This window comes from Akebia trifoliata, chromosome 15 (genome assembly GCF_017979445.1).
Source record: "Akebia trifoliata isolate Shusen 1 chromosome 15, ASM1797944v1, whole genome shotgun sequence".
In the NCBI taxonomy this organism is placed as follows: Eukaryota; Viridiplantae; Streptophyta; class Magnoliopsida; order Ranunculales; family Lardizabalaceae; genus Akebia; species Akebia trifoliata.
The window spans coordinates 170,339-193,083 of NC_141389.1; positions in this window are offsets into that span (position 1 = coordinate 170,339).

A 22,745-nucleotide genomic window follows, 5' to 3' on the forward strand; every position below is an offset into this window, starting at 1 on the left:
GGCGTCTGAACATTGTACAGTAGCGTCGGTTACGCGTCGATTAACGTTCTTTGCAACTTAACTTTGGCGTTTATCTTTATATCTTCACAATTACCAAACTACCCTTATTTTTCTCTCTTTTCTTATTTATTTATTTATTATTATTATTTTTTTAATTTTTAAAAGTCTTCAAATTAGCCTCTTTCCAAGTTAGCAAATTATTAGATAGTAATTGAAAAATATAGTAAAACTTCATTTTTTTTCTTGTATGCTTGCTAAGCAACTTGTAACAAACTACAGTATCGACTTTGTTAAATCAACAACTAGGTAGGATGGCAAGAAAACGAGTTTCCTAAGTAAAATTGACATCGTTTCACACATTGCTAACATGGATGTGTACGATACCATAGATGTTTTTCATTGAGATACGAGGGAGAAGCATTTACGGTTCTGTACACTCCAATGTGTGAAACGATGTCAATTTCAATGTCATTCCAACCTAACTCTTTCATAATGACAAAATCTTTGATTTTTGGGAAAACTTGCGATTAAATCACTATTTAATAGTTATCACTTCAATCACGATTTAATATTTATCGATTAAATTATGATTTGAAAAAATCTTTAACTTTGAAAAAATCACGATTAGTCACCCTTGATTCGAGTGTTTCATTAAAGACTTACTAAAAATTTCTCGTGTCTTCTCGTTATTGTCAGATCTTATTTTCTTGGTACAAATCAATTACTTAACTCAATTTTTTAAATTAAAAGAAAAAAAAAATTACATTCAATGACTTCATCAAATAGATCAAGGGTTGAAGAAGATGAATTTTCAAAGAAAGAAGAAGAATTTGGACTTTGGTGAGGGGATAAAGGATTGCCAAATGATTTAAAGTTTGATTAATGTTGAAATGACCTCAGTGGTGGACACACGGGGGACATCTTGACGTGGTATCGTGTGCATGCCCGTAGATGCATTTTCTCCAAGATATGAGTAAAATGCAACTACGAACATGAGCGCACCACCACGTCAAAGTGTCCCTCGTGTGTCTCTTGTTGAGGTCATTCTAGCACTACTCTTAAAGTTTTCATCCTAAATATTGAAGAGATTAACTATAAGGATATTTTGATCATTTTATTAATTTCTCATGGAGGGACTATAGTTAATGAATATGTCATAAGTTATCCATCAGAGAAGGGCATCTCAAATATTCACTAAGTTATCTTTCTTTCATTTTTAATATAGTCTTATGGGGTATTTTATATCTCTTCTATGTAAACTAGAAGATCTAGACTTTGTCCTTTGACTTTTGATCATTCAGGTTGACTAAAGGAAAAATGATGAGAATGGCCTCATCCTTTTTGCACCTAATCATAGTACAAGAAGATTAGATTAGGTGATAGAATACTAACAAGGCAATAAATCTATTGACAATTGGATAAATTGCAAAGATCTTAAAAATGTCTTAATATATAGAAAAACATACTAAATCTATCCTAATCCTCATCCTTATTAATAAGGAAACAAATATATTAAGAAAATTATAACTACCTTAATGGGGTATAAATTAGGGGTGGCAATCTCAACATGACCCATGAACACGACTCAAAAACGATACGAATTAAATGGGTTTGGGTTCTGGGCGTCAACCCACTTAATTATTCTATCATTAATGTGTAATTTTAAATAAATTAACAATTACTTAAGAATTTTTTTTAATTACTCATTTTTTTTTATAGAATTTCTTAAATTTTTTTTATTATCAAATTCTATAAAATATAAATGATGTTTCAAGATATTTTTAAATTAATAAATGATTGAGCTTTAATTTAGGAAAGAAAAAAACGCTTTCCCTAATAAGTTATTTATTTATATTTATATTTTTTTACTTCATTTTTTTCATTAAAATCTAAAGGTATGTAGTGTTTGATTCCTATTAGCAAAATGTATTAGGCAAAATGACCCTCTATAAGATTTAATATTTTACTAAATAAGACTACTATGTTTAATGTGATAATGAAATACCCTTTGCTTAGCCAATAATAATAATAATAATGAAAAACATTTTCCTTCTGTTTTCTGGCTACATCACCTTATGGCATCCAAGAATTCAATCTGATGCCACATGGTTGTAAAGAAAAATATTCTAAGAACTTTAAATTTTTTTCAAAAGAAAGTTGTTTTTCACCATTGAATTTAGTTTACGGTTGTGTGACTTTATTTTTAATAATGATATTTTATTTTTGGTGGTGGAAAAAGAATTTATTTTTTCCAATAAAAATTAGAATTTTATTAAATAGGTCATATATGACTTGGGTTAAGGTATACCTATTTATAAATGGGTTAAGTTTGAGTTTAAGTTTTTGACACGATTATTAAATGGGTTAGGTTTGGGTTTGGTAAATTTTCATAATGCTCTTACCTCAACACGACACGAACATGACCAGACCCATTGCCACCCCTAGTATATCTGGTAGATCTCAGATCTCCACTCCTTCCTTCTTTGATTTGGTAACAATGGTCGTCAAATTTCTTGGCTCCTACTACTTTTTACAGAAAATAATTCAATGATCAAGTTAGTAAGCTGTTCAACTGAGTTTCAACTTAAAAGAGTGAAAATCCCATAACTTTTCTTTCAAAGCATTTCCTATTTACAATCTTAGGATTCCTAGTTGTAATGCAAAAATGGGTATACTATTGATAAGATGATGACATGTGACAATATGAAAGCTTAGTCCTATCGACCACGAAATGCGAAGCTACATATGATCTTGGCCAATGTACTTGAAACGTTAGTAGGTGGTCTGGCATCAACAAACCATTAAACACTTGGGGCGGGGTGGTTTATTGGTATTAGCGTTGATCATATAAATGCATATGGTACCTTGGTTCCTCCCTTACTTTGTGTGGTACCTTCCGAGTCTCAACCTTCTTCGTATTAGATGTCCCTGTTTTGTGATATCGTTGTGAGTTCCCATCTCTTTGCATCTTCCTTGCCTGTTTCTCTCTTACAACACCGTTTAATTCTCTATATCCCCATAACAATTAATCAGTCATAGTATAGAAAGTAATTAATTGAAAATATAAGGGTATCTCAAATTAAGTGCAAAGGATATCTAAAATCATCCAAAGAAGTTTTGTGGGGCAATTGCCCCCATTGGCTCCTTACTAGCTTCACCTTGTTAATCAAATTGTTTGAATCATTTTGATTCAATTAAATTCAATATGAGGTTGATCTTAAGAAAATAAGTGCAACAGAACTAAGAAAACAAATTGAGAAAAAAAAAAGATACAATTACACAAAGATTTTATGTGATTTCCTCAAGATTTCGGTATGTCCATGAATCTCACTGATTCCACTATAAGGAGAAAACCCATAGTTACAGAAAACGTCATTGTGTTAAAAGATGATGAATAGTACTCCTTATTAACCAGTACCATCAGGCTCCACAAACAATAACAATTTAGTCTATCCATGTGTTAATTGTTGATTAATTAGTAAATGTTCTATTAATCTAAGCTCCAAAAAATCAAATCTTTTTGGTAAATTAGATTTTTTTATTATTGAGGATCTGTTAATTAGAGATGAATTCAACCGTTTGTTTTTATGAATTAGGGTAATTTACATTTTGATTTAGATTGATCAAAACTTATTGTTCATTAACTTATATTGGAGAAATAGGTGGAAAAAAAGTTGTGTACGAGATTTTCTCTATGCCATTGAGATTTGTTGTTTTACAAATTGACCAATTTCGTATCATTCAAGAGAGTTGAAATGAAATTGAAAGCCATCGGCCTATTTCTATTCCTCAGACATCCTATTAATAAAATAGTTTTTGTTTGAGCCAATTTTGTTGCATATTTTAGCTCCTTTGACCTTTAATCATAAAAAACTAAATTGGATTTTTGGAAAAATTAAAGACAATAGATTTTGAGAAGAAAAACTAAAGATTTTTATAAAAGGATAAAGATAATGGAATATTAAAGACAAAAATAAAGGGATGAACAATGTAAAGAGATGAAATTATGAGCAAAGCCAGTAAGAATTCTGTGAGGGAATGAGGGAAAATAAGGAGCTAGTAAGGAGTTTGTGAGGGAATGAGGAAAAAATAAGGTATGTAGTTTTTTTAAAACTACATACCTTATTTTTCCCCCACTCTCTCCCTATTTGCCCCCACCCCTCACCTCCTTCCAATTTTTGCCCACTCCCTTCTAGTTTTTGAAGATGACATTGTCTTTCAAATGGATCTTCTCTCATAAACTAATTGGAAAAATACCTAAATATCCTTTTCTTCAACTTCCTAATAAAAATCTCTAAATTTCTCCCTAAAATTATTTAGTTTCAAGCTTTTCAACTTACCAGTAAATATAGTTTGCCCACACTATAATAAAATCTTGACTCCACCCCTAAATGAAATAATGAAGTAAGAAAAACGAAATTGGGAGAAAGAACAGAGAAAAAGAGATGAGAGAAAGAAGAAAAGAGTTGAAAAAGGTGAAAACTTTCTAATTTTTTCTTTAAATTAACACAAGTGGGAAAAAGTCAATGGTTGAAGACCAAACCTTGTATTTGGGGATAAGGGATTTAATAGCTTATTGGAGGTAAACCTAAGTTTTTCTTTCAAAAGTAAAAGTACTTAGATTGAGGTTTTGCAAAATATGGGAAGAACTTGAATCCCTTTATGGCACATCATCATTCTATATGAATCAGATACAAATATCTTCACATGGCCAAGTCCATTAAAGAGGCTGAGTGGATGACTTTTTCTTACATCGGATTGGATAGAATTACTTTATAAAATCCATAATTTTCTAAAGAATAATGATTTTCTAACGCCCACCCTCTAACATATGCTCCCCTACACCCCCCATCACAGAACCATAGATCATTTGCCCTAAGATACATAGAACCATAAATCTTTTCTTGTGTATCCCGATGAAATGATCTAAGGTTCTATTATGGGAGCGTATGTCAGAGGAGGACGTCAGATTATCACGACTCTTTTCTAAATAATACTTTAAAGATAAATTACTTGACATTTGTCAAATTCCAAACCTTACATGTGTCAAACACCATGTTGTCACCATGTTGTCTGAATAAAGCTTAGCCATAGAGTGGTGTCCTTAAACATATCAAGCATAAAATCATTTCATTCGATTCGATTGCAATTAGGCATATTTTACTTTAAATGACGATCATACAAATAAGGTTAAATTCTCTATCGATACTTTTAATTACATTTAGTTTTGAATTTTGGTTAGACTTTTTTTATTTATATATATAATAGCGAGGGTGTTTTGGTCTTTAGAAACGATATTATTCTTTTATTTAATACTTTAATTTAATTGACTTAGATATTAAGATAAATCGACGCGAGGGTGTTTTGGTCTTTAGAAACGATATTATTCTTTTATTTAATACTTTAATTTAATTGACTTAGATATTAAGATAAATCGACGGCTTTCGATTCCGTGGCCCCCGCGTCGGCCGTGTCTAGCCCATGTGCGCCTTCTTTAATTGGCGTCTATATGTTGGCCACGTGTCTTACACTGGCCCACACCCCATGACGCCTTTTGATATATATGCGTCTTCTTCCTTATCTCTCTCTCTCTCTCAAATGTGGGAATTTTAGATAAGTCAGCTGCTATTGCCACACCAACTTTTACTAATGCAACACCAATTCCTAAGTAAATCACCAAATAATTGCACATCGCTGTTGTGGTGTTAGTAAAAATTGGTGTGGCAATAGTAACCCTTTGACCGAAATAGTTGCATAAAAATATCTTGCTAACGACATCCAAAGCTCTTAATTTTTTACCCTTAATTCTAGAGAGTCGCTATTGGAATCCCAACTTTTACTTATTACATCCTGATTAAAATTAAAGAAAATAAGTAAATGATGAACATTAAGTAAAAGTTGGGGTGCCAATAAAAGCTCTCTCTCATTTTTTTTTTTTTTTTTTTCTAAATTTCTATTTTTTGGATTTAAGATTTTATATGAGCATGTAAACAACTGTTGAAATTGTTTGATCATGTTATAATGTTTTGTAATTCTTATATTGTACTTTGAGATAAATCTCTGTAATATTTGAATGATGTGTTTTAATCTTTAATGTGATGTAATAAGTGAAAGTTCAGGTGCCAATAACAACTCTAATTCTATCTACCAACTTTGGATTTTGACCACATAACCGCCTTAATTTCGGTCTTATTTGAGACATAATTGAAAATGACCGATACATGTTGCCCTGAAAGGAAAAAAAAAAAAAAACTCTTGATTCTCTTCTACAAAATATAACTTTAATTTTGGATTTTGCCAATAAGATCATGACTTATTATCTTTATGATTTGATTAATTATCAGATATTTTTTATTATATATTTTTAAAATAAATAAATAAAAATAAATAAATAATATTTTTTTTCTTATATAATTTTATTAAAAAAATTTAATGATTGAAGATGATGGATTCCAGAAAAATTCAAGAATAAGGATTGTCAAATATATATATAAATATTATCTGAAAGATAAGAAGAGTCATGGATTTTTTGTTAATTTAAAAAAAAACTTTTTGGCAAGAGTTCAAAGATGGGGTAATTATTCATTTAATCTCTCGTAGACAAGTGTAAAGGTATCTCATATATTCATTGAAAACGTAGAGTGGGGAGTCATCGATTATTTTTTATTAAAGTCGTGATTTTTTTTATTCGAATTTTTTCACTCAATTTGTACGTGGATAACATGGCAAGGGCACAAAATTATAGATTTTTCTTTGAAATACACAAAGAAAACGATCAACGGTTCTGTACCCTTACCACATCAACTGAGTATAGATCGAGTAAAAATTTTCGAGTCAAAAAATATTTCATTTTTTTATTAAAAGAGGGATAAGTGTGTAACATGGAAAATAAAATAAGTACATGTGATGAAAGATTCTTCTAATTCCATTTCCTCCACATAGACCATTTCTTGATTACCTTTATCGGAAATAAATTGAAAGATAATTTCTATTTATTGTGGAATTATTTTCTAGAAAATATAAAACGAGTAAAAATTATTTTCTTGATCCCTCTTTTATAGATTTTTATTTGAAATACACAAAGAAAACGATCAATGGTTTTGTTCCCATACCACGTCAACTAAGTACAGATCGAGTAAAAATTTCAAGTCCGAAAATCATTTGTTTTTTATTAAAAATGGGATAAGTGTGTAACGTGATAAATAAAGTAAGTACATGTGACGAAAGGTTCTTCTAATTCCATTTCCTCCACATAGACCATTTCTTGATCTCTTTTATTGGAAATAAATTGAAAGAAAACTAGATTTATTGTGAAAATATTTTCTAGAAAAACAAAACGGAGTAAATTATAGAGTGACACCGAAAGTTGTGGGGACTTGGTAATGTTAGGATTGTGGGGCACAACATGAGTTGTCAAAGACATCTCGTCCGTGCGTTAACTGATTGAACGAATTCTGTTCGTGGATTATGTCTTCGCATGACATTCATAATTAGAATTTGTAAGCTAGCGGTTCAGTTTGTCGTTTACTTGACTATCAAACTAAACGATAAATTTGAAGCATAGCGCGCCACGTTGCTATTTACTGTAAGATGTACGGACAGTTTATTAAGAAAAAAAACTAATAATAAATTTTAAATACTGAAACATATTTTCCAGAGATCAAAACCATTAATTAGAACATTTCTAATTTAGTTATTAATTTTGAATTTTTTTTTCTAAATAATTTTATTTTGATGTAACCCTCCTTGCATCCTCTGAAATGGGATTAGTCCTTATAATTGCGCATTTGGACCTCATGATACAATAATATAAGTTGAGGACATCTAATTTAAAAAATATTACGATCAGAGAGAACAAACCCTTGTCGTAAGTTTTGCCATTGAACTAACTTTCTAAGGGTAATACTCAATTATTTTTAAAATTTCGTTTCATTCATTAGAGATAATTTTTTAATTAATTAATTAATTTTTATTAACTTAATAAATATCTTACGAAATATCAAGTAGTAATCTTGTAGGAGTGGAGCCAGGATTTTCTCATAGAAGGGACAAAATATAGTTAGTGGTATAGTTGAAGAGTTTGAAGATGAATGATTTTGGAAAGAAAATTAAAGATTTTTTATTAGAAGTTGAAGAAAATGATATTTAGGTTATTTTTAAGGGTTGGGTTCTGTCGACTCCTAAGAATGACTCATAAAAAAAACACATTATCCCAACTCTTTGTACACAAAATCCAATGGTTGAGATTTATGAGTATATTAATAACACAAATCTCATAGATATTTATCCCGATGATAAATGTCAACCATTGGATTTTACATTTAAAAACTAATAACTCTTTACTAGTTTCTCCCATGCAATCTTGTCTTTTATATTTTTAAGGAGAAAAATCAATGAATTTTATCTAGAGGTTAAAGATGAAGGTCATAATTAGGTCATTTTAATGGGTTGATTTTTAGTGAGTATGAATTTTTTTTTTTTGTGAGGAGATCATCCTTAAAAAAAAAAAAAAAAAAAAACCAGTCCATTCCAAAACTTCTAATCCCATTATAAGTGATTTATAAAAAAATAGATGATTTACTATTCTTTTATTTATTTTAATTGGTTTGGAAGTTTTGAATTTGACTGATTTTTTATGAGAATGATCTCTTCACCATATGGAGCTCATCCTCACCAAAAATCAACTCATTCTGAAACTTTTAACTCATATAAGATATAAAAAAAAAAAAAAAAAGACTATGGTGTGAGGTACCCTTAGTAATGATTGAGGTGCCTGGAACACTATCCAACTAAAAATTGAAGGAAAGAATCTGAATCACTTTAAAAATAAGAAAAATATTGAAATGACACAAACGAAAACACAAAGATGACAAAAAAAAAGATGTGATGTCATGCACATAACCGTAGATGCTTTTTACTTGTATCTCACGAAAAAGCATCTACGATACTATGCATGACACCACATCATTTTGTCACACCCCTGTCTTCGTTTGTATCACCCCAGCACGACTCTAAAACTAATCATGTCATATGCCAGCAATATGATAGCAACTCATGTCAAGCAGATTCTCAACGCCTACAAGGCATCTAGATTGTTTTTTATTTTTATATTTTTATATACCCACGTGATTAATTGACTTTGTTCTTGTACTTTACCGAGGGCAAGAAGCATTAGGTGTTGGCATATTCTTCATGGTGGCCACTCACATTTATACTTTCTATTTTCACTATAGTAATAAGTGGCTTTTCAGCCCACCATACTTCCTATGTAGAGAGAGAGAGAGAGAGAAAACTTTGTGACATATTTCAGGTCAGATCTACAAAAAGAGTTAAATATATGGATTAAAAGTTGGTTAAATTAATTATTTTTAATGAGTCGTGATAATTTGACTCTTTTTTTTTTAAAATAAATAAAAAGAAAGATTTAATACTTTATGAACTACCAACTTAGAAAATGTACGAAAAAGAGTGTCGGATTATCACAATTCTTTAAAAAAAAAAAATAGTCAATGTGGTTCTTTATTGTTCCTTTAACAACTTAGAAAACTTATTTCTTAATAAAAATTTAGGATTTTTCTAGACCATATAATACATTAATATTGATTGTTAGTGGACGTGGCTTTTATCCAAACGTGATTTCAAGAGAAGCAAATCTCTTGTATGGCACTTTGTAGTATGATTTAAATGACTGAAGGAACACTGCATCAACCATACAAATCATTCAAATGTTGAGTGTTCAATGGCCGTCCATTTTCAAGGACTTGGATCAGTGGAAAAAATGTTTTTATTTTTTTGTCTAAATTAGATCTAAAGCATAAACAATAGAAGGTTAAGATATATTTTTTAAAACACGACTCTCTCTCATCTGTGGAGAAAGTGCTACAAGATTGTTGTGCTACAGAGTATCCACTTCCGACTTCAAGATGAGAGCTAACAATGAGTTGGCCACGTTGGAGTTTGATCCATGACAATTACCTTCATTGTGAGGTGGGAGTGATATAATACTATAAACTATTAGATGGTATGTTAGAGAGGAGCCAACCACACACATGTCTCCTTTAATCTTGGGCTATAAACCAATAAAATTAGTCAAGTTAAAGGCCAAACAACAAAAAAGAGAAGAAGAAGCACTTGACTTCTCTTTGGTATAATTTTTTTATTGAGTCATGATAAGATGATTTGCCAGGTGGCATACATAATCGACTCTCCGACATGACAAGTTTAAGAATCATAGATCTGTACGTCTCTGGATACACGATTGCGCTTCACTATAAAAAAGTGAAAGTAATTGACTTCATTTGGGTATAATTTTTTAATGAGTCATGATAAGATGACTTGCCATGTGGAATACTCAATCGTCTCTCAGACATGACAAGTTTGAGAACCATAGATTTGTACGTCTCTAGGTATACGATTGCACTTCACTATTAAAAAAAAATGCGTATGTGAGGGAGTCGATTGAGTATGTCACCGGGACGAGTCCTATTATGACGACTCTTTTTTAATTGAAATAATTGGAAGGTTTGATTTATGAGACACTTTCAACGTGATTGAAAAATTAAATAAAAAATATGTGTCATTGAGAAGACTTTATTTTAGTCAGAAAAATATTATATACAGTAACAAAGAGTACAAGACATGCAGATTTGAAAATGAACGGTTTTAGTTAAATACCTGAATTCAGGTTATTTATTTTTTTGCCCTTCAAATTGTTCATTTTAACAGAATCTCTTTAATATCTTTGCTGTGAAAAGGAGTACTTTTTGATAATAATACATAGCTTGTTAGGTGGGTTACAGGTACCCTTTGATTGTTGGGTTATCATGTCTTATGCGAGAATGTGGACAATTTGCCAAGGTAGGGAATCTATCGACTTGTACATTAGTGTCAAGAGCTATATGATTGTTCATAAAATATTTTCTTAGAAAAATCAGTTTTTAAATAAATAGTAGTTGAAATAGATATTCTAATGAAATATATAATCAAATAACATTACTGTATAGGGTAAATTTGAAAATCAATCTAGACCCTACACATGTACAGATTTGAGAGAAGTTCGAAGGTCGAGTTGATCCAATTTTGCCCCAAACTCGGGGTATCTGTAAAGATCGATAGCTCTTTCGACACAGCTTGGTCAAATGAGCTGAGTGTTTTCTCATCCTTGAGAATGAAGAGTAGATTTGAACAACATAATAGGATAGGTTTTCCTGTTATGTTTATGTCTCATTAGAGAAATATCCCAAGATTCTAGGAGTGATTGATGCATCAATCAATCTTTTTTTTTTTTTCAAAGAGATAATTTCATGTTTTATAGGATTTTTCTTTTATCCATCCAAAGGATTTAGAATGAAAGAAATCCCAATCCCAACTAATAAGGAAGGGTCCCGTTCAGCACCAAACATTTTGGCCAACATTTTAGCCAACCATTTTTGTCCTACATGGGTTAGAAGTTTTGGAATGGGCTGATTTTTGATGAGGATGATCTCTACGGTGAGGAGATCATTCTCCTCACAAAAAATCAGCCAATTCCAAAACTTCTAGCCCCATGTTTGCAAGTTGAAAAATTGTGGACCGTCCATTTTTTGTAAACCATTTTTGATAGGGTTAGAAGTTTTGGAATGGGCTGATTTTTGGTGATGATGATCTCCTCACCGTAGAGATCATCCTCACCAAAAAGCAGCTCATTCCAAAACTTCTAACCCATGTTTTGAAAAATGTTTTGCCAAAATGTTTGGTGCTGAACATTTCCCAATAAGGAAAGGGGGTGATGTGTTGAGGTGAGAGATCAAGAAAAGATGAGAACCTATAAATAGGGGGGACGATTTAGAAGGAAAAGACTTTTGAGACTTTGCTCTCTTTGGAAGAAGGAGAATTTTGGAAGGCCAATTCTTGAGCCAATTTTTGAGATTATGAAAGTTTTTCTATTATTTTCCATAACTGAAGTGCTAACTTTAGTGTTAGATGGTTTTTGGCAGACACTACAACGATGCCCCAACGTGTTCGAAAGGAAGGAGAGGAACCATCATCAAGGAGATTTGAGTTGTTTGAGATAAATCAGCCAAAAAACCTCCATAACTACTCGTAGAAGAAATCATTTTCTTAGGATTTAGGTGGAAGAATATTCTTTCCCACACCAATGTTTGATGGTCATTTTCTTCAAGAAAATATTTTTCTACGAAAGAGCTAATCATGCTCTACAAAACACATCTTTCTAGAAAACCTATTTTCCTATGCATGCCCCACATGATCACATAGACGCTAATTACTATGAGGGCATTTCTCACCATTTTTAAATTCAAAAAATTACGTCTTACGTTAAAAGATCGTGTGAAAGTAGGCAAAAATTATCTTGAGTTTGGAAGTGCATTGACCATCAAACCAATAGGAACAATCCAACAATTAAAAAATATGCAATAAAAGTTCCCATCTAAGTATTGATTTAGGCTCCTCGAAATAAAGTGACGATGAGAGTGTTCATCGATTAAACATAGGCGAGAAATAATTAGATAGGTCGTAACATCTTTTTGGCATGTGGTTCTCATGTAAAAAAAGGTTGTGTCCAGAACTTCCAAATGAACTCATATCAACACCTTTAGAAGCAACATAAATAGTACACCATTTGTTACAATCAACCGAGATGAGATCTTATAAATAGTTGACAAACAATGACAAAGAGACATAACTCTCCCTAAAATTATCTCTACATTTATAAAATTATGATTGATTTGATCGTCGAAACGCATTGAAGAGACATCGAGAATAAATTATTAAAGGTAGAGATCACCAAAAAGAGGATCTTGAGGAGGAAGACCACCAACAAAGTCTATAACATATAAGTCGAGATCCAATATCATGAAAAATACGAAATCCTAATTGTGGTCAAATGAAACATATATCCTCTATGGGATAAATCTTGATTATTAGATTACATGTTTTGACAGTAGGGTTAATGGATCTCAACCCTTGGTTAAATGTGCCTATTTTGCTCGTCTTTTGCAAGTTAACTTAATTCAACGCAAAGTAATAGCTTAATGACTAACCCTGCAATGCATGTTTGCACCACCTCTAAATTTCAGTTTCCTTGTGTTTTTGACTTTTTTGTGTTCATACCACTCTGGTTATGAAATATAATGACATAATAAATGAACGTTTTTAAGAGCATTACAAATTTGAAGAAGTTTCATAGTTAATCTCTACATTTGGAGAAGATTCATTTAAAGGTTAAAGTGCATAAAATAAACCCAACAAATTAGCACTTGAGGGTATTTTTGGTAACATCTTTTTTTAGGGTATTTTTTTATAAGAAAATAAAATTTTAAAGTGTATTTAATGTAACTTAATGTGTGCCCTTAAGGGGCACACGTTAAAGTGCAATAAATACACTTTGAAAATTGAAATTTGAGGGTATTTCGATAAAAAGTAATTTGCTAGGGCATTTCCAGTACAAAATTCAATATCCAAAGTGTATTTATTGCACTTTAACGTGTGCCTTAGGGCACACATTAATAAGATCCATTAACAAAACCTTTCATTAAAGAGTCGTGTTGGGGTGACATTGGATTTACTGCGATATTTACATTTCTGACGTGAAGGTGCACACATAATCGTAAATGTGATTATGTGCACACTTTCATGTCAAAAATGTAAAAACCACAATAAATCCAATGTCACTCCAGCATCAGTGTTCATTTAAACCAACCTCAAATACTTAAAAGTGGTCACTCTAAACGCTTTAATTACCTTAAAGGTAATACACAAGCACATGGGATCCCCTTGCCTCACCTCGCCTCGTGTCATTGGTAGACATAGAAGTTAGAACTTCCAACATAAATTAGGCATCTCCACCTAACTTTTATTGCCTTATATGTATTTTGTTTCTTAAGTTAAATTATTTGGCACCGTACATTTCGAGTACTTAGGCCATTAAATCTGTAACATTGACTTGTATTGCCAAAATTTGGCCACATTTCACGTTCGTATGGCCCATTTACCCATTATTTTGGTTCATTGTACCATAGAGGATGATGAGTTGAAGGCTACTCGTGCATGCTTAATGTTCCACGAGGTGGTGATCTTTGATATGACCAAACATTTGGTGATTTGAAATATTCAAGTAAAGATAAAAGAGTCCAACTAACCTTACTAAGATAATGAAGAATTTTTTTTTTTACTAAGTCTCATCCACCATTAAAATGACATTGAGATTTGTAAAGAAAATTATTGAGATTCATAACAAATCTTGAGGTTAAGTTTCATGCACATCAAGGTATTTTTGACGGTGGACGAGACTTACTAAGCCCTTTTTCCTAACTATCTTAGTAAGAAAAAGATTTCTCTGAAGATAAAGAGGAGTATATTATACTATTCTCAATTAATAGGATATAGGATGGGCAAAGGAGAAGGAGAACCTAAGATTATGCCTTGAGCTAAGCTTTAGGATAAATTACTTAAAGAAGCCTGAGAGAGGGATTTATTTTTAAATATTGCCTAAGTTTTAGGCGGCAATTTGATAGTTCATTTAGTAAACTTTTTATTTCTTAATGGTCTTTTATTATTGGCAAACTTATTGTTTTTTTATTTAGTATCGAGTTTACCGCCTTTTAATTTATTGTCAAGTTTAAAAATTTTATTGTCGAACTTATCACTTTTTAGTTGTTGTCAAACTCGATAGTAAAAAGTGGTGAGTTTAGCACTGTAAAATACATGGAAAGATCGATTAAACACTTGAGCTAATGATTTGTTTAGATGATTTCAAATCAAAATAATCATTCTTGATCGATTTTCATTTAAAAACGAAGAAAAAAAACTTACTTTTTACATACGTCTTCAAAATATTTGAAAAAATCCTTGAAAATGATTTCTTCTTCCTTCTTAAATCCTTTCCGACGAAATGAAGTTTCCAAAACTTGATTGAGATGTCAAAAATCCAGTTATTTTGGATGAAAAGAGGATTTAGGAACTGATTAGAAATAAAAAATTTTAGTAAATGAACTATTAAGAGAGCCCTAAAATTTAGGGACTAATTAGAAATAACTCTCTTTACTAGGATCTTTTAAGTAATTGTCCCTAAGTTTTAAGCACAAGTTGCACAACTGGTAAAGACCATCGTAGATTAGACCATTCAATCCCAAAATGTAGCTCATGTCACATTCTTGAATAATAATTATAGTAGATTCCAGCCGAAGCATAAATTCTTGAGTATTTTAGAAATACCCCCTTGTTAAATTAGTGATATTAGGTTTATCCCATTTTAGAGACGTCTTCAAAATATTTGAAAAAATCATTGAAAGTGACTTTTTCTTCCTTCTTAAATCCTTTCCGATAAAATAAAGTCTCTAAAATTCGATTGAGATGTCAAAAATCCAATTATTTTTAGATGAAAATAGGGTTGAGGACTGATTAAAAATAAAAGTTTTACTAAATAGACTACAAAGAGAATCATAAAACTTAGGGGTTAATTAGAAATAACTCCCTCCACCAAGATCCTTTAAGTAATTCTCCCTAAGTTTTCAGCACAAATTGTACAACCTTTAAAGAGCATCATGGATTAGACTATTCAATCCCAAAATGTCGCTCATGTCACATTCATGGAGTTTGATAGTGGGCCCCAATCAAGATAAATAATATTTATAGATTCCAACTGTAGCATAAATTCTTGGGTATTTTAAAAACACCCCTTTAAATTAGTGATATTAGGTTTACCCCATTGTAAGATGCAAGATAAGATTTACCCCCTTTTATCGTAAGTCAACAATACTTTTTCTTGACATTTAATAATGAAATTTGATTTTTTTTTTTTCAAATTTTGATTTAGTAATTTCAGTATTTGGAGAGCATTTTGAAAAAAATAAAAACCAAAATTTCATCATTAATCATTAAGAAAACACAATGTTGACTAATCGTCAAGGGAGTAAACCTAATCTTGCATTTTGCAAAAGGGTAAACCTAATATCACCAATTTAATAGGGGGTGTCTCTAAAATACCCTAATTTCTCTTACAAGACTTAATTAAGAGAGTTGGTATTGGCACCCCAATTTTTTCTTACTACACCCTAATTTTTTAAATTATTTATCATACCTCAATGAAAGATTACAACACACTCTTAAAAATTACCAAGGTTCTGCTCAAATTATAATCTTAGCATTAATTTCAGTTGTTGTTTACAATTATGATTAGGCTTGTATAAAATCCTAAACCCAAAAAATAGAATTCTAGTTATCCTCAACAAATCACTTAATTTCTCTATTTTTACTTGGGGTGTAATAAGTAAAGATTGGGGTGCCAATAGAAACACTATAATTAATTAATGATTCATTTTGAGAGCTTCTATTAGAAAAAGTTTTACATCTAATTGAATGTGGCACGTACGCATACTAAAGTCTTGGGAAGAGCCAAGCCAAGAATATATACATATATATAACAAACTTAAATTATTTAACTATTTTGGTTATCTTTTTATATTTCTTTATAGAAGCACTTTCACAAGAATCAATATTTAACACTAAATTAAACGTTAAGCACGTTGAGTTTAGGGTTGAACAAACTCATCCGAATCTCAACTGTCGAGGCAATTGTTTTGGTCTGCCAAGTGATTAGGTGACATTACAAGAATAAACATTAGGTGCTCTTGGTACTTCCATAATGATCAAATGGTTTTTTGAAACATCGAATATCAAGGAGATGCATTTTTTAGTCGTCTTGGTCATCTAACGAATATGCAAATGATTGATTCAAATTTTAAAATTAAAGTGAAACTATGTTTTAAGAGAGATGAAAGCAAATATAGTATTACGTAGTAATGAAATTTAAGCAACTTAAGAAATGGTTATATAGATTGTGATGGCACGATAAAATGTTCAGTGTCCACATTGCAATGTATCATAATTATATAGCCCATCATCATAAATTCCCAGGAGGGGTTAATTCAGAATCTTGGATTTAGCCTGAAGACCAGTAATACACTATTACATATATATAGTCCTGAGCATGTGCGGAACTAGGATTTTACCCATGTGGGGGCAACTAAGAGAAGAAGAAAAAATTTATGAGGACAACTAAGAGTGAAATTTTTTTTGTGGGGATAGTAGTGGTAGATTTTTTTATCCGTCGCTAAAATTTGTCGCAATAGCTCACTAATCCATAGACTTTGAAAATTCTTGTGGGACCAAGGGCTCCATTGTAAATCTGCCCCTGGTCCCAAGCAAAAACATAAAATCCCAATGACCCCTATTTGATTAGGCAAACACATGTCTTCAAATATTTATCTTTTTTGGTATCTCTTTTATTATGAAAAATGTAGTGCAATAGATTTGAGGGATAAAAGAAAAATAGGGAAGAAATAAAAACAATCACATGAGACAAAGATTTATGTAGTTCGATAAGATTGCCTACATACACAGGGTAGAACAATAGAAAATCCAATCTTAACATAACTCTCACTTGCACCGTACAACATCTTTCAATATCAAAAGACATGATTTCGGACAAAATTTCATGGAGGATCATTTAGCTGACACCAAATCTTTGGGATAAAGCTCCGATGATTGTATATCAAAATTTTCTCATTCTAGGAACTATATGAATGTGATAAGTAGTGAAATGGAGTTGTGTAAATTAAAAATGCAATAATAGACACCATTGACTAATGTGAGTGGATGGTTAGTATTTAGCAGTCAAGATAGACATTAGCTATTATTATGTTTACTTGAATAGTGTTTAAAAATTCATTAATTTGGGGTTCCTTTTCGGTTCTAGAACAACCCCCTCCCCCCCCCCCCCCCCAAAAAAAAAGTTTTTTTATCAAAAAAAATATTGTTTGGTAATTGACATTAGAATTGTTTCCACAACGGAAAGAAGCTAAAAGTATCTAGACACACTTCTCGCATTTATGCAAGAATCTGATGGAACTTAAAATTACTTCAAGTATACCTAAGGTTTTCATTTTTAATTATGAAAATATTCAAAAAAATTACCAAAAATACTCTCACCAATTGGTTGATTTTGTAAATTAATGAAGCTTTTTTCATATATATATATATATAAGATTGTTCTACATGTACTTACACTTGAAGATTATTAATATTAAACCATATATGAGGAGATAGATGAGGGAATCTAGACTCTAGACAACATGAAATAGAGAGAGTATCTAGGGAAATCTAATTATGTACTCGAGCTAAGGTGGCAGGTTCTCTTCTTCCTTGGTTCATTGTATGTATCTCTCAAACCTATATCATAAATTTAATTAACAAAAACCCAATCTTATAAATACAGGCTGTTTCGTCTAAGTTCAAAGTTCAAACCATCTTGATAGTTGGATCTTGTTATTTGGGATTCCTAAATTGTCTCTAACAGCTTTTGTGTCTCCTTTCTCAACCCACCATGCATGAGCACTGACTCTAATGAGAGCTAGATTTGTTACATATTATCTTTGTTCAATTTAATTTTAAAAATTAATTGAAGGTTGAGAAAAACAATGTAGGCCTTATTAATTGTCTGGATCATGGATTAAATATTTTAACTAGAAAAATATCAATAACCCACAATTTTACCTGACCATAGCTTTTATTTCTTCGATAGTTCAAGTTATATTTAGCTTTCATTATTTCTTTAGACAAGTAGCTGATTAAGGCATCTAATGTTTGTGGAAATATGAAATCAGAGTGGGAAAATGTTTTTTTTTTCATGAGAAAATATGATTTCCAGGAATTGCACATTTTTTTGTACGAAAGTTATATTTCTCTAAGAAAATATTCTCCCACCCCATTGCCGAGGGGAATAATTTTCTTCCTCAAACTAAAAACCAACTCTCCTTTTGACATTTTTCCTAAAATCCGCGCGTCTAGTTTTATAGAAGAAACCTTACCTATCACTAATCTAAATTGAACATAATTATAATGTATATGAGGTCCCATGCCTTCTTAATTATCACTAAACTCAAATCAAATTTATCTCCTCGTGGTATCTTTTTTAGTTAGTCAATCTAATCATTTGTTAGATAGCCATGGATGTAATGCTAGTGTGTGAATTACATTTATCTTTGGGTAGAGCTTGTCGTTGGATTTGTTTTATTCCCTCATAATTTGTTTACTTTTTTTGCACACAATTCTTGATGGGTATTTTTTCAAGGATCATCTAATCAAATTATATATTGTTGTGTAAATGTCTTGTATTTTGTTGGGTTTCTACATCATTGAACAACATGGGTGCAGGTGACAACGTGCCCCTACCTGGGGGCTTGAGGTGCCAAGCCCCCAGACCATTTTTTTTTTTTTTAAAGATTTTTGAAAAGCCAATTATGTAATATTTTCTTAAGGATTTTCTATTTTTATTAAGGATCTTTAGAACTGTAAAACTCAATAAGAAACTAGTGATTGTTCTTGCTCTAATCTGTGCAAGGGTGGAACTACATAGGGGTGAGTGGGAGCTATAGGCCGCACTAATTATTATTTTTGCCAATAGCTTATCAATTTTGATTAATATTAGAGATAGCTCTTGTGTATTTCAAATTGACGACAGAGCCACATAGGTAATATGTGATTTAGCCCCTCTCTTAATTTTGATAAATATTAAAGATACACCACTCAATTTTGATTGATATTGGAGATACCCCTGATTATTAATCCTTATTAATTAACAATTAGCCCCCACTGACCAAAAATCCTGGCTCCGATCCTGGATTTGTGGACATAGGCACACGTCTGAATCACATAAATCCTTGTCTTTTTGTGTGCGATTTTTTTTTCTCTTTGTTGACTCATTTTTCACATGTACCACACATTAAAATATCCAACACAAATTTCACTGCAAATTGTTATAATTTGTCCAATTGATGAGAGGTAGTAATCATAAGGTACCCAAGATTGATCGATTGTTGGCATCGGCACCAAAAGGTTGCACGAACGCCATGATCAACTTTGGGTGGCTAATTGGACATGATCGGTATGCATTTTTATCTTTTACTTTTCTAGTAAGGAAAGGGGTTAGTGTTCAGCAGTGTTGAAGGGATCAAGACTTTAAGCCTTATAAACTTGGCTAAGACACCTTCGCCTTATAAACTTACCCAAGTTGGCACCTTCATAAATCATAACAGTTAGGTATGTATGGTTCCGATTTCAAGGTTGTAACTTTTGTTCTATATTTTATCACTTGTTAGGTCTAGTTAAGTTACAATATAGTTCCATTAAGAAAGTGAGATTATTTCAATAATTAATTCAATTTAGAGTTTGATCGTACCATGGTTTTAAATCTTGTCCGAGACCGAGATGACTGATCCGATACATCTCGGTATCATCCACGAACGAGGCGGATAGACAAGAAACGTATCGGACGAGCTTTAAAACTACAGTTCATTTTTTCTCATTTTTGAACGAGACTACTCAAACATATAAGAAAACTCATCCGAGATGACTTGGTCTCGTTCATGAACAAGATGAGACGTCAAAATGAGTTTTAAAACCATGGATCGTACATACGAGGAGGGTAAAATAGAACTCATAACCCTCCTTTTAGTTCGTAAATGATCCAGAGACACCTACAACATTCAATCAGGCTGGGTTTGGGCTTTGTTTATCTTTATTAAGAGGTCAAATCCTAAAGTGACTGCGCAAGACATTGCATTCAACATTGAGCTGCAGTGGAGGTGAGCAAGGAACCATAGATGATTTTTCTTGAGATACATGAAAAGGATCTAGGGTACCATGCACACCTCGACGACAGTTCAGTGTGAAACACAGTATCATGCACAGTCACTATAGCAAGACTCATTATCATTAGGTAAACATTTGAGAATCACGGCCAATTTTTGTGGAAAGCCAAAAATGGCCAGAAGTGAGAAACAGCTCAGACTTACTTATTGCCTATGGTGTTTGCGGGACAAGTCGACTTGAAGTATATGAAATTTTTTGGATGATTATCCCCTTATTTAAAAGAGATTTTTTTCTCAAAACGTGCACAACTTTTGCAAAAATTTCGATTCTAGTACACCATTCATTTTAATTCCCAAAACATGTTTTCAAGCGACTTCGCTGGTAGGTATTCTAATTTAAAGTGACGATCTTGCAGATAAAGAAGTGACGAACTCCTAGTAAATTTAAAGAACAAACATCCTTGATTTTAAAGTAACGATCTCGCTGATAAATTTAAATACAAATATCCTAATTTTTTAACGATGAGATCTCTAGTAATTATCAACGAGTTCATCACTTTTTATCAGCAAGATCATAATATTAAATTAGAATATCTACTAGTGAACTCAAGCGAAAACATGTTTTGGAAATTAAAATTAACAATGCACTGGACTCGGAACAAACTTATAATAAATTCACATGGCGCAAAGCAGCTTGAAGCCCATAGGAACATTTGACATTGTCACATGGGCCTAAGTCTAGGGAATTGGGTCATAAATGAACGGAAAGTAAATAAAACCTATAATTGATGGCCTAAGGCTGTTGAATTTCATAAAATTTGATGGACCAAGGCATCAATTTTTTTTTTTGACGGATCGAAACCGTTAAATTAATGGAGGATGGGAGACATTAGATGGCACTAAGCTGTCGAATTGGGGATCATAAAAAATTTCAACATCCTTACGCCATCAAAATTCACTTTCTAAAATTTTTGGGCTTTTGCCCGTTGAATTTTCTTGTCAAACTTTTCAGTTTTCACATAATGGAAGCCCATCTTCAACTTAAAGTGGGACTAGATGGAGTACCACCCAATAGCCATAGAGCTAGGGTTGCAACTTGGTTCAGTTTGATTATACAGATTGACAATATTCTATAAATTATAAGTAATATTTTTTAATGAAAAAAACGAATATATAATAAATATAAAATTTCATACAATAATCAATAATCTATTTATAAAAGTCATTAGTTTATCCACAAAAAATACTAAATTATGTCCTAACTCCTAAAATAATTCATAATAATTATTATTTACATATTTATTACATAGGGGTTTGATTTTATACAAGCTTAATCCGAGAACTGAATCAAATTGATCGGTTCTCCTTTTTCGTAATTCAAAATTAAACTGCAACTTGTTCCAAACCAAATCAAACCACCCCAAAGTTATCGGTTTGATTTGGTTCTCAGTTTGAACTTGGACCAAGTTGCACCCCTATATAGAGCTGACCATGTCCACTCATCAAAATGTATTTATGTAAGATTGGAAAAAATTAAAAAGGTGGTTGGCAACCAACATAGCTATGATTATTAAATTGATTTTATTATGTTTAGTTGGTCAGTGGTGAGTGGTGACATGTGACGAAATTAAATTCTGTCTCTCAATACAGTTCACACCTCCATACACACTCACATCTGTTAAGCATGGGTGTGCCATTAATGCTCTCATCTTCTTGAAATTAATAGAGATTTTTGTACAATTTAACAATCACAATAGTTATATATATATATATATATTAATCAATTGGATTATGTTTTGATTGATTTTACATGAACCAATCAAACACACCCACACATGGTTTTAAAACTCGTTTGGACATCTCGTCTCGTCTAGGAACGAGACCAAGTTGTCTCGGATGAGTTTTTTGATACATTTGAGAAAAAAAAAAAAAAAATGAACCGTTTAATACATTTGACTTGTACATCTGTCTCGTTGGTGGACGATACCAAGACATATTAGACGATACCAAGACGTATCAGACGAGTCATATGGGTCTCGGATGATATTTAAAATCATGCACTCACACCCAAATAATAATCACATTTTGAGACTAGTA